This window comes from Tiliqua scincoides, chromosome 4 (assembly GCF_035046505.1).
Source record: "Tiliqua scincoides isolate rTilSci1 chromosome 4, rTilSci1.hap2, whole genome shotgun sequence".
Classification (NCBI taxonomy): Eukaryota; Metazoa; Chordata; class Lepidosauria; order Squamata; family Scincidae; genus Tiliqua; species Tiliqua scincoides.
Window position 1 is genome coordinate 135,807,104 of NC_089824.1, and position 16,854 is coordinate 135,823,957.

The following is a 16,854-nucleotide window of genomic DNA, read 5'->3' on the forward strand; positions in this document are numbered from 1 at the left end:
GGCTTTCTGTTTTGCTCTGACCATTAGTATCTTGACTCACTGTTTATATATTTCAGAATGCTTTACTGTGTTCTATTCATACCTTGTATTTGAGTAACTACAGTCCTTGTAAGTTGGAAATGTATTTTTATTTTGTAGTATAACTTGTATGTATTTCACCAGGGTAAAAGACCTGCAGATACGTATTTGAACACTAATTACAGTATTTCTCTTTTAAACCTAGCTTTTTAGTTGGTAATTGGAGAAGTTGTGAGCAAATAAGCTATGAAGAGATATCATAAATTGGATAAAAACTGGCCATACATTTGAGTTCCATATGTGTTGCTCTGTAAGAAGAAAGAAATAATGAGCTGCTATGCTGGCTCCCAATCAAAGATATAATAAAAAGATCACTTTATTGAAGTCTTTTGTTTCCTGTTTGAAGGTTTTTCTCAGTTTTGGATCCAGACTTGCAGCTAGGAGAAAATAAAGCAAACTAAGGTAAGTAGCAAAAACATATATAAATCTTCACCTTAGCTGTGCAGTGTTAATCACCTGTAACAGTTATTCACAGTGAGGTTTCTTTTGTGTGATTAGTGTGCTCTTTTCTACTACATTATTGTTGGTGTTCCAATATTCTGTTAAATAATCCATAATGGAGTAATAATTCATAATGGAAGCCTGTGCAACTGAAAAATGAAAATGCATGGAACAAAACAAATGTCTTTACATATGTCATCAATGTCCTTATGTATATTTCATCTAAATAAAAAAGGTTTAGAATATCATTTGCTCTACTCAATAGTTTTTCTAGGTTTTCATTTTTCTTCAGTTTTGCAGGTAAGTACAAAAACTTTGTACTACACTGGAAATGTAGCTGTGTGTCATTGTAAATTGAGTTGTTGATTTGGTTGGCTACTTTCCTAGAAGGAATTGTTTCTCTATGATAATGGTAAACTTTTAACACTTGTTAGTGTTGGAATTACATAAACCACAGACTTGGATCCAAAGATAGGCTTGGGCATGCTCAATGGGATTTTGACTTCTTCCTTTTGAGCGACAGATTCCCATACTATATTTCTTTGAAGTTTGAAAAAACATGTTGATATGACATGGGGATCTGTCACTCAAATGGAAGAAGTCAGGGATTCCATTGGGCATGCCCATCTTTGGATCAAAATATCTGGACCCAACATGGTTGAGTGGCTAGAGAAAGCTTGTATTATATTTCATTGTTTGACTCAAAGTATATTGAAAAGAGACATTCATGGTATTGTAAAAGATGGCTCTCATCACAATATAAGAACATGTGGAGCAGCTGCTAATTTTGCCGCTGTTGCTGTCTGGGAAATCTCAGATTGGTGGTAACAAAAGAAATAGGGTACAATGGCAATTCTGTTCAGAATCTCCCACAATAAGAAGGGAAGAAAAGGAGTGTAGGGCAGTGGTTCCCAAACTTCTTAGCACCAGGTCCCACTTCTTAAAATGACACTGAATTGTGACCCACCAAGGTTTAACAGACTTCTTCTTCTTCTTCTTTTTTTTAAAGGAGATCTAAAAATAAATGTTTGGTTTGTTTACAAGTAGTAATAAGAAAAAGATCCTCAAACATTTATCTCCCTATATTTACACATGCTTGTAAACTTCAGGAGCTCAAGTCCTTGCAGTGCAGTTAGCAGCTGTCTGGTTTTTGAATAGCTTCAGGGCTTGAGTCAATTAGTTATCTAAACTTTTATCAGCCTTACAAGACTCACCAAAAATTAGATTGAGGCCCATCTGTGGGCCCTGTCCCATAGTTTGGGAACCACTGATGTAGTGCACAAAAGATGACAGAGCAGAGGGGAAAGCAATGCAGAGTTAGGTCACATATTGTGACATGGACTTTGAGAGTCAGGATTGGGTATTTGATCTGAGGCCCAATGAAATGCTTAAGGGAAACTAAATCAGGAAAAAACCCATTAGGGTTACCTGAGCATGGGAGATTGGGTATGAGGCCTGGTTCATCTTGGAACTCATTGGAGTACTTAAGATAGGCTGCAGGCAAAGGGGGAACACAGTACTTGCGTTCATTTATCTGTGCCATGTGTACTTAAAATATTCCTTCCCTGCCTTTCAGCCACAAGGATAGCTTACAACAGGGTTCCCAAATTTTTCAGCACCAGGACCCACTTTTTAAAATGTCACTCTATCAGGACCTACCTAGCTTTGAGATATTGGAAAAAAGTTTAATCTTACCAACTACTCAAGCCTCTGTTTTAATTCTTTTTACTGTGGTGGGATGGGTCACTTTCTGAACCATTCGTTGAGCTCCATGATCAGGACCATTCTAGTGTCCTTGTGTTCCCTTTTGCTTGCCCTTCAATAGGAGCCAAGGCACGCTTGCCTATTTGTCAGTAAACACACATGTGAGACTCTGTTTTGGTTTACACAAGGCTCAATACATTTTTCTTATCAGTGGTGGAGGGGACTTCTTTCTGGAGTATTTTTTTGAGCCCTGTGTTTATCAGGTCTGAACCATTCTGGTGGTGTTGCATTCCTCTTTGCCTGCTGTTCTAAGTGGACTGAGGCATATTTGCCTACTCATGAGAAATGTGCATGTGGGGCTCTGTTTCACTTTCCATAGGGTGCAATACATTTTCCTCTTTAGTTGGCAGCTTGTCAGTTCAGGACCCACCAACAAGCAGGTTGCGATCCACAGTTTGGGAAACATTGTTTTACAACATTATTAAAAACACTAAATCACAAAACAAAACAGTACTGAAAAATAAAGGTAGACATAGCTAAAAGCTGCTGAAGAGAAAAATACAAGCAGTGTGATATAAATTGTTGAAGCACTATTAACATATCAGGTAAAATATGTGTTAACCTGGTGTTTAGAAAAGCAGTTGCCTGGCGAGTATATATACCAAATGCTTGCTGTATTCCTATTTTTCCACATACTGGATTGTTATTCAAAGCCTAAACTATATGTTGGGGTCAGGGGAAGAGAACAGGTACAAGTAATGGAATCTATGTAAACCTGGTATTTGTGAGCCACTGCATAGAACAGGGGTCTCCAAACTTTTTGGCGCAAGGGCTTCACTGTCTATCTGACACAGTGTCAAGGGCTGCAAAATAAATAAATTAAATACAGAAGAGGGGGAATGGATTTTGAGAAATCCCCCCTCTTTCCAGCTCCACTCCTGAGCATAGCCTGGACAGCTTCCCCACCCCCTCCAAACACACATATGCACCCTCCAAGTGCCTTCACTCACTATCTCCCCCCCCATGGTAAGATAGCAAAGGAACCAAGTGTCCAGCAGCTACTGCAGTTGTTTCCCCCTCTCACTCTGAGCTTGAAGTCACCCAGTGCTCCAAGAGTCAACAAGCCACCTCCTCCAGCCAGTCCCTCCTTCTTCTAACTCCACTCTTGAGCATAGTCTGAATCGAACTGGCTTCCCTGCCCCCCCTACACCCTCCAAGCTCTCTCAAGCCGTGCTACTGTTTTGTTTTTCTTACCTGGAGCTGCAAGTCACTCAGCGAGCATCCAGCAGGCTGGCTGGCCCCATTTGAGGCCTGTGCCTGCTGTTGAAGCCCCACCCCCTCTGGCTGCTGCCTCACTCCTGGCTCCTGCAAGAGCGAGGGCCAGTGTGAACCTGGCAGCCTGTTTTTAGCCATGCCAGGCGTGTGCTTCTCATACTTTAGCGAGGCCTCAGCTGCTGGGCAGTCCTGCTCTTGCTGCAGAAAGCCCCCATACATTCACACTCTGGGAGCTGTTGAGGGCAACCCCATCATTCAGGTGTCAGGGTGACATGTGGGCCGGATAAAAACATTCCATTGGCCATATGTGGCTTGTGGGCCAGGGTTTGGAGACCACTGACATAGAATAAATTAATTGAAGATAGATGGAAGTTTAGTGTTAATAGAATTTTTGGTTTCAGAAACTTGTGTAAGTGGTGCAAAGCAAACTTTGATTTTGTGTTCTGGTTGGCAACCTTCAGTCCCGAAAGACTATAGTCTAAGCTTACAGCACCTGGTATTCCTAGGTGGTCTCCCATCCAAGTATTAACCAGGCCTGACCCTGCTTAGCTTCCAAGATCAGACGAGATCGGGCATGTGCAGGGTAACTAGCTTTATAAGATAGGCAGGATAAATATATACAAATCTGTCAGCTGAGGGTAGTATTTCATTCTTCTGATGAAGTAAGACTAGCCCCTGAAAACTTATGGTACAATACATTTGTTAGCCTTTAAGGGGTCAAAAAACTCTTTATAGGGTTTCCTGCTACAGGCTAACCCAGGAGTGTCCAAAGTTTTTGGCAGGAGGGCCACATCATCTCTCTGACACTGTGTTGGGGGCTGGTGAAGAAAATAATTTGCTTACATTTAAAATTTGAACAAATTTACATAAGTTTACATAAATGAATATATTAAGGATGAACTTTATATGAGTTAATGAAGGTCTTGCAATAGCTCAAGGCCTATAAAAGGCCTTGCACAAAGCATGACTGGCATTTCCTTTGCTGCCGCTACTGCATCACGGATGTGAAACAGCAAGCAGTGGAGGGAGCCCTCATCCCACAGCTCATGCGTGAGGTCAAACAGTTGCCCTCCCGCTGAGAGCAGTTGAGTCAGGCCAGTACGGGCTCCAGCAAGTCTCCGGAAGGCCGGAGGCTCACTGGAGACTGGGGGCTCCCTGAGGGCCGCATTGGAAGTCCTCGAGAGCCACAAGTGGCCCAGGGCTGGGGTTTGGGCACCCCTGGGCTGACCCTTTGGAAATGTGCATTTACAATTTTGGTCTTCTGCATGAAGTTTGGAAGTTGGGGAGGCTTGCCTTACTACATAATACATTTTTTGGGAGCTTAGAAGGGTTTGTTTTATAAAATTCACATCATTGTTCTTTTCCAGAGACGATTTTTGATGTTAAAATTAATTTATTCACTTCCAAAGGTGGTTTAATCTGAATATAAGAAGTCTCTGAGAAACATAATAAAACCTTTTTTGACAGAACGTTGATCCATCCCTCATTCATCTTTACTTACAGCGGTATCACTGGGATAGTTCATGGGCATTGTGGTGTTCTCTGCACCTCAAGATTGTTTCAGGGGAGCAGATCTACACCATATGGAGTTGGGTAGGACATCTCAATCCCTCCCAGCTATGTCCCTTAAGTGGAAACAAACTGGCCCAAAGGATGAAGGAATTGCTGCTCAGGGGTTCTTTACTTAAGTCTTTTGGTGCATATATAGACACCTGTAAAGAGAGAAGAGTTCGAGTTTAAGCATACCTGTACCCAGGTGGTTGTACAGTGAGCCTTTTTGGGATTTCTTGTACAATGAACATCTTCTAGTATATAGTTGAACACTCCTCCCCCTCCCATCTGCTTAGATTTTTCCCTGTTCCTGACAATTTATCTCTTCCCCAGTGGGAAAGGATCTCATGCAGCTCTTCTGATGCACCTTCCAAAGGCAATAGTCCCCAGAACAATTGGCCAAAAAAGTTAAAGGTTTTTTCCGTCTGGAGGCTTTCCTCCATTGAAAGGGGCTGCCCTGCCTTTCTTTCTCAGCCCCTCTGAATCTTACTGTCTTCTCTTTCCTCCTTCCCTGATCTGGGGCTTCTCCAACTTTTCCCTTCACCTTTTCTGAACTCACCCCTTCCTCCTCCTTGGTGTTATGTTTCTCCTCTGTTTGCTGTCTTACTTTCTTCTTCTATCACTCTGTACCTTCCCTTTTGCTTGCCTCCCTTGGCTGTATCTTTCCTTTCTTTTGTCCTTCCTGCACCTGACCTAGCTCCTGCCCTCCTGAATCGCCAACAGCTGCTTGGCTGCCAGCATTCCCTCCCCCAAGGTACCAAGTGATGTAATTGTACTGCTGTCTTTTAGGCCATATCTGGCCCTGAGGACTTTTTGCAGCCTTGCTGAGGCTCATACAGGGTGATGGAGCTCACAGGCATTTATAATAGTATGTTACTGCTGTTAAAATGTTTCTGATATTTGTTCCTCGTCATCCAGTCCCTATGTATCATTTTCAGATCCTCTTGATCTCACAGAAGTTCTATATATCTATTTTTGTGTATACAAATTATGTAAAGAAAAAGCTTAGATACCAACGTTTAGCAAAAGAAGACTCTACTACAGAGACCTTTGACATTGAACCATGGCCAGTACCATGATTCATATCTGAAAAGTGAAGAGCTATTGACTTATAGGAGCAGTGTTTGCACTAAGCGTAAATATCCATAAGAGCTCATATGTGTTGTGCTTTCTGATGACTCTAGGGCTTCATAGCAGGTTTTAATTTGTTATTGCTAGGATCTTTAGATCCACTTTAGATCCATCTTAAGATCCAACTTTGGGGATGTGCAGATTTTTGGATCTTGGCCAAAGGGACGTTTGTTTTTCCCAAATATCAGTCCCTTCATTGTACATGGGGAATTGCTTTTGAAGCTGAGGGGTCTTTCAAAAGCAATTTGATATGTCATAAGAATCTGTTTATCAAGGAAAGAAGTGAAAAATTCTGCTGAACATGCTCTGGCCTTTGAGCCTGTCTAAAGTAGTTCTGTGAATCTAGGCCAGTGTATTGAGATTTGGCTTACTATAAATAAGCCCTTCCATTTTGGGACACAATGACATATAAATTATAGACCGTACTATAATGTACCCTGGCAAGATATTGTACCCTGGCAAGATAATGTACCCAGACTGCTGGCGCATAACGTTAAAAAGGTGGCAGAGCAGCTTTTAAACTGATCCCTGGGGGAAGGCCGACAGGAGCCGAGGGGCATCCGGTTCGGGACTCCTCATCCCTATGGGATGAGGATGGGGAGGTTAGAGAACAACAAGACAAAGGCAGAGTAGGAGAAGAAATTGGGAAAGGTAGTGTGATGGGATGTGATAGACGGTTTGGCACAATGAGAGGATGCGGGGACAAAGGAGCGAATAAGCAGCGCATCCTGGGGCATTCCGTGTACAAATGCTTTTATGCGAATGCCCGAATTCTACGAGCAAAGGTGGGAGAACTAGAATGTCTGGTGACAAGGGAAAATATTGACATAGTGGGCATAACGGAAACCTGGTGGAATGCGGAGAATCAGTGGGATACCGCAATCCTGGGCTATAAACTCTACAGGAGGGACAGGCAGGGGCGTGTTGGAGGTGGGGTGGCCGTTTATGTTAAGGAAGGGATAGAATCCAGCAAAGTAGAGATTGAAGGTGGGTCCGACTCCACCGTAGGATCTCTGTGGGTTAAATTACCAGGCTTGTGCAGCGATGTAATACTGGGGGCGTGCTATTGTCCTCCAGACCAGAAATCTGATGGGGACCTTGAAATGAGGAAACAGATCAGGGAGGTGACAAGGAGGGACAGGGTTGTAATCATGGGGGACTTCAATTATCCTCATATTGACTGGGTCAATTTGTGTTCTGGTCACGATAAGGAAACCGGATTTCTTGACGTGCTAAATGACTGTGGCTTAGATCAGCTAGTCACGGAGCCCACCAGAGGACAGGTGACTCTGGATCTAATATTGTGCGGTACGCAGGACCTGGTTAGAGATGTAAAGGTTACTGAGCCATTGGGGAATAGTGATCATGCTGCGATCCGTTTTGACGTGCACGTTGGGGGAAGAATACCAGGCAAATCTCTAACAAAAACCCTTGACTTCCGACGGGCGGACTTCCCTCAAATGAGGAGGCTAGTTAGAAGGAGGTTGAAAGGGAGGGTAAAAAGAGTCCAATCTCTCCAGAGTGCATGGAGTGCACTCTGTCAGAGTGCTTAAAACAACAGTAATAGAGGCCCAGCAGAGGTGTATACCGCAAAGAAAGAAGGGTTCCACTAAATCCAGGAGGGTGCCCGCATGGCTAACCAGCCAAGTTAGAGAGGCTGTGAAGGGCAAGGAAGCTTCCTTCCATAAATGGAAGTCTTGCCCTAATGAAGAGAATAAAAAGGAACATAAACTGTGGCAAAAGAAATGTAAGAAGGTGATACTGGAGGCCAAGCGAGACTATGAGGAACGCATGGCCAGCAACATTAAGGGGCATAATAAAAGCTTCTTCAAATATGTTAGAAGCAGGAAACCCGCCAGAGAAGCGGTTGGCTCTCTGGATGGTGAGGGAGGGAAAGGGGAGATAAAAGGAGACTTAGAGATGGCAGAGAAATTAAATGAGTTCTTTGCATCTGTCTTCACGGCAGAAGACCTCGGGCAGATACCGCTGCCCGAACGGCCCCTCCAGACCGAGGAGTTAAGTCAGATAGAGGTTAAAAGAGAAGATGTTTCAGACCTCTTTGATAAATTAAAGATCAATAAGTCACCAGGCCCTGATGGCATCCACCCAAGAGTTATTAAGGAATTGAAGAATGAAGTTGCAGACCTCTTGACTAAGGTATGCAACTTGTCCCTCAAAATGGCCGTGGTGCCAGAAGATTGGAGGATAGCAAATGTCACGCCTATTTTTAAAAAGGGAAAGAGGGGGGACCCGGGAAACTATAGGCCGGTCAGCCTAACATCCATACCGGGTAAGATGGTGGAATGCCTCATCAAAGATAGGATCTCAAAACACATAGACGAACAGGCCTTGCTGAGGGAGAGTCAGCATGCCTTCTGTAAGGGTAAGTCTTGCCTCACGAACCTTATAGAATTCTTTGAAAAGGTCAACAGGCATGTGGATGCGGGAGAACCCGTGGACATTATATATCTGGACTTTCAGAAGGCGTTTGACACGGTCCCTCACCAAAGACTACTGAAAAAACTCCACAGTCAGGGAATTAGAGGACAGGTCCTCTCATGGATTGAGAACTGGTTGGAGGCCAGGAAGCAGAGAGTGGGTGTCAATGGGCAATTTTCACAATGGAGAGAGGTGAAAAGCGGTGTGCCCCAAGGATCTGTCCTGGGACCGGTGCTTTTCAACCTCTTCATAAATGACCTGGAGACAGGGTTGAGCAGTGAAGTGGCTAAGTTTGCAGACGACACCAAACTTTTCCGAGTGGTGAAGACCAGAAGTGATTGTGAGGAGCTCCAGAAGGATCTCTCCAGACTGGCAGAATGGGCAGCAAAGTGGCAGATGCGCTTCAATGTCAGTAAGTGTAAAGTCATGCACATTGGGGCAAAAAATCAAAACTTCACATATAGGCTGATGGGTTCTGAGCTGTCTGTGACAGATCAGGAGAGAGATCTTGGGGTGGTGGTGGACAGGTTGATGAAAGTGTCGACCCAATGTGCGGCGGCAGTGAAGAAGACCAATTCTATGCTTGGGATCATTAGCAAGGGTATTGAGAACAAAACGGCTAGTATTATAATGCCGTTGTACAAATCGATGGTAAGGCCACACCTGGAGTATTGTGTCCAGTTCTGGTCGCCGCATCTCAAAAAAGACATAGTGGAAATGGAAAAGGTGCAAAAGAGAGCGACTAAGATGATTACGGGGCTGGGGCACCTTCCTTATGAGGAAAGGCTGCGGTGTTTGGGCCTCTTCAGCCTAGAAAAGAGACGCCTGAGGGGGGACATGATTGAGACATACAAAATTATGCAGGGGATGGACAGAGTGGATAGGGAGATGCTCTTTACACTCTCACATAATAGCAGAACCAGGGGACATCCACTAAAATTGAGTGTTGGGCGGGTTAGGACAGACAAAAGAAAATATTTCTTTACTCAGCGCGTGGTCGGTCTGTGGAACTCCTTGCCACAGGATGTGGTGATGGCGTCTAGCCTAGACGCCTTTAAAAGGGAATTGGACAAGTTTCTGTAGGAAAAATCCATTATGGAGTACAAGCCATGATGTGTATGCGCAACCTCCTGATTTTAGAAATGGGTTATGTCAGAATGCCAGATGCAAGGGAGGGCACCAGGATGAGGTCTCTTGTTATCTGGTGTGCTCCCTGGGGCATTTGGTGGGCCGCTGTGAGATACAGGAAGCTGGACTAGATGGGCCTATGGCCTGATCCAGTGGGGCTGTTCTTATGTTCTTATGATATTGAATTTTTCTGAAGCAAATAGTCAAGATTCAAGCAACATTTTAAATTGTATTTTAAACTCATGAAGCCATGAAAGCCTTAGTATGTTTGCAAATTGTCAAACATTTTGAGCATTATTGTTATGGAGAAGAAACCAGGCAAGCCTCCATCTTCACAGAATATTTCTTTGAGATACGATAGTTGGAGGAAGTATCAGAATCAGAAGTTTGTATATTGGGATATGTTTGTTTCTATGTTAGGTCAAAATGTTGTGTATTGGTAATGAAAGTACAGGTGGACCCTCATTATTTGTGAGGGTTCCGTTCCTGGAATCCCCTCGAACACCGAATTTTGCGTGAAACCAAGTCATGCAAAATTTGGAGTCCATCCATCTCTGAATGCGATCGGAGCCTTCCTCCGGTTGTGGCCTGAGCTGTTCTGAGGCCTGTGGAGCTCCGCACGCAACCTCCACAAGCCTCAAAATGGCCTCTGGAAATCCTAGAAGGGCACTTCCGGTTTTTGCTCAAAAACCAGAAGTGCCCTTCTAGGACCTCCGGAGACCTTTCAGAGGCCCGTGAAGGCTGTGTGCGGCCTCCATGGACCTCAGAAAGGCCCCTGAAAGCTTTGGTGGCCACTTTGCCCAAAACTGGAAGTGCCTCTCTGGGACCTCCAGAGCCATTCTGGGGCTCATGGAGGCTGCGTATGGCGTTCATGGGCCTCGGAAGAGCCTCTGGAGGTGACTGGAGCATAGCTTCCATTGCCTCTGGAGGGCTCAGGTGGGACCAAGTCTGGCTCCATGCAGGTCCTAGGGACTCTCGTTAAGCCAGATTCGCGAATAGAAATTTTGTAAATAAAGAGTATAGCGTATAACTCCATGTATAACTATCCTTGCAAGAATTTTTGTTGTAAGCTTGTAGTGTCAAAATGAGATTTCTACTATGAGAGTGTGGTTACAAAGGTGTTGGCATGTCATGGTTCTGGCCAAAAGGTGTTGGGAAGAGAACCAACTCTTTTTAGTGATAAAGGTATTAACATACTTAACATTAACATAATTAACATTAACAAAGGTATTCTTAACGTACTAGAACAGAATTATGCCAGTAGAAACTGTGATGCAAGGCCTTGATGCTCTGATTGGTTAGATCAAATTATCTGACATGTTTAAAATATGGAATAGAGTTTTATGGACTTGTGGTAATTGGATATGTATGTTGGTAGCATGCCTCTGATTGTAGAAGGCTTTGTTTTTGGCCTCAGATGTGAACTGAAAACAGTTTTTGTGACTATTGGGTAAACTAGTTAGGCAGAGTTCTGACACATTTTGGAGATCATATTATGAAAACGTCAGTGTAGAACTTCTAGCATGCATCATTATGTGACTCCCTGGATGACTTCGAAACATAATAAAATAGTGATTTGGAAGATGCTAGTTACCGCAAAGATATGTAGAAGAATGTTGGTTATTTATAGATTAATTGTCAAATGTTCTTAATCTGAAATTTTTTGAACAGTTTCTGAATTTAATTGACTTGTATATCTTTGACAATATTGACAATGTACTCTGTTTTCATTAGTTGCAGAACTCTTAAAATATCAACATGGTGTGTTGAGTTAAATTTTTCTGATTTTTTGGGGTGGGTAGGGTTTGGCTGTGTGATGGTTGACTGGAAATGCTCTTGGTTCATTATGCTCTTATGGCCTTTTTTTAGCCCCCCAAAGCAGAACTAGCTCTCTGTTAAGTGGCATTGAAAGTGTTTCATTAACAACTCTTTGTTAACAATGAAACACTTTTAGTGCTACTTTAGAGAGCGAGTTCTGCTTTTTGGGGTGAAGTGACTGCTAGATACTATATGTGATTACCACTTGGTGGCAGTACCTTGCTTCAAGACAAGTTCTTTAAATATGTAAAATCTTAATTCTTGAAATTAAGCATTGATTTGTACAAGGAGATTTCCATTTGGGATAAAGCAAAACAAAAATGTGTGTGAATAATGCAGAATTTTGTTAACAAGGCTTCCAACTTTCCCTATCATGGAGAGGCACACTCCAAGATATAGCATGAGTGTCATTCTGTTGGAACTTGAGGTTCATTTGAAGTGGTAGAATTAATTCCAATTTTTCAGATGTGGTTTCTGGCTAAGTTGAATTACCTGCAGTTCCCTTTGTATGAAGTTACTGTGGTAGTAAATCTGCTTTTTTTCAAGGACTTGGATTTTGAGAGCCACAGTCTTTCACACTAATGCAGGGATCTCCAAACTTTTTGGCCAGAGGGCCACATCAAATATCTGGCGTGGTGTGGAGGGCCGGGAAAAATATTCAAATATAAAATTTAAGTAAATGAATTAGAGATGGAACTTAGATGAGTGAATAAATGAATGGATGGGCTCATTCATTCAACCTCTCTGGTCCTCAGTCCTCCAGACACAATCAGAGCACAGTTCTGGTCATGCTCAGTTAAGTGGGCCAGAGGCTTTCAGGGGACAAGAGGGTGGCCACGGGCCAGAAAGAGGCTTGCTGCGGTCTGCATCTGGCCCCCGGGCCAGGGTTTGGAGACCTCTGCACTAATGGATGATCACCACTACTCATTCCAGTAGCACTTGTTCGCCTTTAAACAGGGGAACGTGGCCTCTTTTCCTTCCTCATCTCCTTTTGTTCAGCTAATGGATTTCAGCATGCAGCTTCCTTTAAAACTAAGAAAATTTTGAGTTAGTATGATCACAGCTTGCCTACCACCATTTTTCTGAAATTCCAGGATTCTGATGAAACTGATCTAGAGCTGTTTAATCTCATTTTGATTGTTGCTGTAATCAGCGTCCATTTCAAATAGTAGTTCTCATATTGGATGGCACCCACAGTTGTTCTTTTCCTTTTGAACAGGGAGTCTTTACTCAAGAATGAAAGAAACTAGGCACCACTCATCACATTCTCTTTTTCAGCTCCATTTGCATTCCCAGTTTTCTTAAAACACTTTGGACATGATAGCAGCAGATACTGGTTCGTGTGGGTAAATGAGAAGGAAAGCTTGTTAAGAATGGCTTCTCAGCTACTCTGTGTACAGCAGTGGTTCCCAAACTCCTACAGGGAAGTTAGGAACAAGGCAAGTGTTGACATGGGTAGGAAGAGGGGTGGGGAGGAGACAGCAACAGCGCCACAGGGATCGCAGTGCGACCATTTCCAAGATGCTTTTTTGCTAATCGGGGGGGGGGGGGGTAGCGCTGGCATCCTTCAGGGTCCTGGAAGCTTTCAGCCCCCTCTGATTTCCTTTATGGATGCTCTAAACAGCCCTTATTTGATCTAAAGCTACTTCCTGTTTTTATGGGGAAAACAGGAAGTAGCTTTAGATTGGATATGAGGGCTTTTTACAGCAGCTGCAGAGGAGATCAGAGGGGGCTGCAAACCTCCAGGACCTTGCAGTAGGCCAGCACTGCTCTCCACGTAAGTAAAAAGCCTCTTGGAATTCTCTGCTTCTGGTTCCCTGGGTGGGTTGTGACCCACTAGTTTGGGAACCACTGGTATACCCCTGTATCCACAAGTCCCATATCTGTGGTTTCATCTATCTGCAGTTCTCAAATTCCCCTCCTTGCTCTCATGACTCGTCTCTCTTTAATTGCAAACACTGCAAAAAAAAAAAAAAGATTTTTCTTCCTTTTTTTTTGAAACAGGAAGTAGGCAGCAAGAACCTAGGCCAGTGGTTCCCAGACTATGAGCTGTGGCTCCCTGGAATCACAGAAGCCAGCCAGGGGAGCCACAGAATCCTTGCAAAAAACTCACCAGCCTATATAATGTATAGGATTGTAGCCCTAATGGAGAGCCATGGCCAGTGGATCAAGGGAGCTGCCTGTTGAAAAAATTTGGGTTTTTTTCAACTGACCTAGGCTTATAGCTAGAGGAGGCGATAGTGAGGTCTAACAGGAAGTCCTCTGCTGTCCACTTCCTGTTAGCATTCTCACTGTAGCCTCCTGTAGTGTTCCTCTAGTCTAGCAGCTGTGAATCTATGCCAATGATTTTCAACCTTTTTCATCTCCCGGCACACTGACAAGGGACTAAAATGGTCAAGGCACACCACCAAGTTGTTGACAATTGACAAGGCACTGCCAGTGGGGCTCACATCTCCCACTGGCCCTGTTAATAAATGACCTTCCCCCAAATTCCTATGGCACACCTGTGGACCACTCGCGGCACAGCAGTGTGCCACGGCACAGTGAAAATGGCTAGCCTAGGCTCTGATTGCCTACTTCCTGTTGCAAAGGAATAAAATGCTCCCTTTTGCAAAGCATTTACAAATGAGCAATGCATTCTGAGGCTAGGCTGAGAGGAGAAAGGAACCTAAGCGTGTCCTGGAAATGGGTCTTTTAGTCCTAAAAGTAGCTGAAGAAGCTTGGAAACAGCATGTTTTGGCCATGGAAAGGTAGGAACCATGATTCTGGTGCACTTTTTTTTGTTTTTAAAGCTATTTAAATTCGGACCCTGGTATATGCTAGCATCTTCAGTGAGTCAAATCTGCCCATGCCAAGTCCATGAATACTGGGGTCTGACTGTACTGTACATTGAAAAGAAAGGCATGGATAAATGAAGTCTCTTAATGAAACGTTATATTTTGTTGACCTCAGGTTATGATGGTTGTCTGATTTTTGTCCACTCTGTTGTGGAGTGGTCCTGCACACATTGTGCTTAAAAGTGAAAATAAGTTCACATATGTTGAATGCTCTTTGTTCAATAACTGCAATGTAGATGACTTGTATTTGTGAAGTGGCCATTATGATCAAACTCCATATGATAACTTCTGCATCATTTAAAACAAAGTTGTCTGTAGAACCAACTTGCTAGTTCAGCAGAGTCATCAAATGTTAAATTACTATGTGTCTGAATTAGTATGTCTAAGTATGCCTAACTATGTGTAGATTCAATGGAAATTCTTCCAAGCAAGCGTACTTAGTTTTGACAAGTGTCAGTCTGATCACAAAGGTATCTGTTTCCAAGAAATTAATCTTGATCTGCTTTTGGCTGGAGAAAGAAGTGACCATTGGAAAGAAAAAATTTTTTTGGTAAAAGGTGACCATGGTTTTTTTTAAAGTTGAATCCTAAAATCAAATCAAAATTTGTTTGTGCTTGTCAGCCTTTTCTTAGCAGACAGTGTACATGGGTGGAAGCATTCTGCTTTTTATTTACTTAGAAAATTTATACCCAGTCTTTTAATCAAGTGATTCTCAAGGCAACTAATAGATGCAATAATAAATAAAGCACGCAAATGCAATAAAGCAGTCTTTAGTGCTCTGACTCATGACAAATCATTAACTGATGGCAAAGGGTTCCTCCCTGTTGATCAGTAGTCCCTGGGCAACTGGCACTTTGAGCGGAGTTCTGTCTGGCTAGGTGGGAGGAAGCGAGCTGCTCCTTCTCTGGCTGAAGTCTAGGGCCCAACTGATCTTCTCTTTGCCAATACAGTGTGTTCTTTTTGAGAGGTAGGGACCTAGCTAGCAATGGTCCTTAGTTTTCTGGTTGATGTAAGAGGCCAGAGAGTGCGGTACTTTCTGCAGTTGGCAGGCAATTTTTATGCCTTATATTTTTAGAGTATACTGTACAAAGAATATATAGGTTTTGATTTCTGTTTGTCAGGTGCTAATATTGAAGCTACTGTTACCATTCTAGAGGTATTTTGAATTTATTTTTGTTTCCATCTCGTGAGCTAGATGCTAGATTTTGCAAGCACACTCAGATTTCAACCAAATGTGCATGTAATCTGGGGGTTATTGAATCCCTAGCTCATATAGTACTGAATTGTCCTTGTTCTATGAACATCAGAAGCAAGTTTCTCAATCTACTTTCAGATGGCCCTTTATGGGCACGGGATGATGAAACGCTACGCTTGCTTTTAGCCTCCACTGACACTCTGGTCATAAACCAACTGGCTAAGTTTTTGCATGACATTCTAACTAAACACAGAACCATATTCCCCATTCACCGTAACAATTCTATTTTTTAGGCAGAGAGTTTGTGTATATTTTGCTTTGTTTGTATGTCTGTTTTTTTGTCTAATAATAATGCCTAAAAGGTTTTTTGAAAAAGATTTATCTGTGGATGTGACTTTAAATTATTGAAATTTATACTAAACGGATCTCTCAGCAATAGTAAGTGAAACAAAAATTGAGTATGTAATAAGCAAAAACAAAAACTTGTTAGCAGCTTTAATGAGTGTTGAATCGCAGCTAGAGGAAACTGGTTGTTTGCCACTGAAAAATAGATTCATTTTAAAGATAGTCATGTGACAAAGGTGTATACTAAGTAAGTTCTTAGTTCAGAAAACAAATTTTCTCGTTCTTGACATTTCGCTAAACTAAATGGAAAACTCTATAGTGTTAATTTAGCTTGGGGCACTTCTACCTTTAACAAATAGGGTGGTATTGTTAATGGAACATACATAATTTATGCTAAGATCAGCGAAGAACCTATTTTTTTATAGTTAAACTTTAAAGGCTCTGGTTTTGTTGGACTTTAAAGTGCTTGTATCTGTTTAAAAATGATTTTGTGGTGTTCTTTGGACCATGGGTTCAAATGAATGATAGGTTCTTTTTAATAACTTTAAAAAGCTATTGTCAGTTGTCTCTGTAGTCTCATTTTTAGGAGAAGATGGAAATATTTTTATTTTAGGGGAAAATTATTTTTGATATATGCTTCAGAGATTCTTAAGTGAACTATATTTTCACCACTGAAGTACTTCTGAAAATGAATATGATATACAGGTGGGGCCTCAGTATCCATGGGGGATCTGTTTCCAGATCGCTTGTGGATACATAAATTTGTGGATAGTCAAGTCTGCAGATCTCCTTGCCTGCTGTCCTCTGAATGTGTCCTTTGGCTTTCTGGAGGCCTTAGAGGTCTTTCCGCGCATGGCCTCCCTAGCCCTTAAAAGGGCCTCTTAATGCACCTGGAGCACTACTCCTGTCTAG

The 16,854-nt window shown here is 42.6% G+C and overlaps 1 protein-coding gene and 1 pseudogene across 7 annotated transcripts in view; one reads left to right on the forward strand and one right to left on the reverse strand.

Moving 5' to 3' along the window:
• ZNF644 (zinc finger protein 644) overlaps nucleotides 1–16,854 on the forward strand; it is a 62,241-nt gene that overhangs the window by 17,113 nt on the left and 28,274 nt on the right. For 6 of the 7 annotated variants that reach the window (XM_066626261.1, XM_066626266.1, XM_066626267.1 and 3 more), the window contains exon 3: nucleotides 425–480. The exons of the other annotated variant lie outside the window; for it this stretch is intronic. The gene's annotated coding sequence lies outside the window, so the exon portion shown is untranslated. The remainder of the gene's footprint in view (nucleotides 1–424; nucleotides 481–16,854) is intronic. 7 annotated transcript variants of the gene reach the window in all.
• LOC136650070 (5S ribosomal RNA) lies at nucleotides 3,980–4,099 on the reverse strand (annotated as a pseudogene).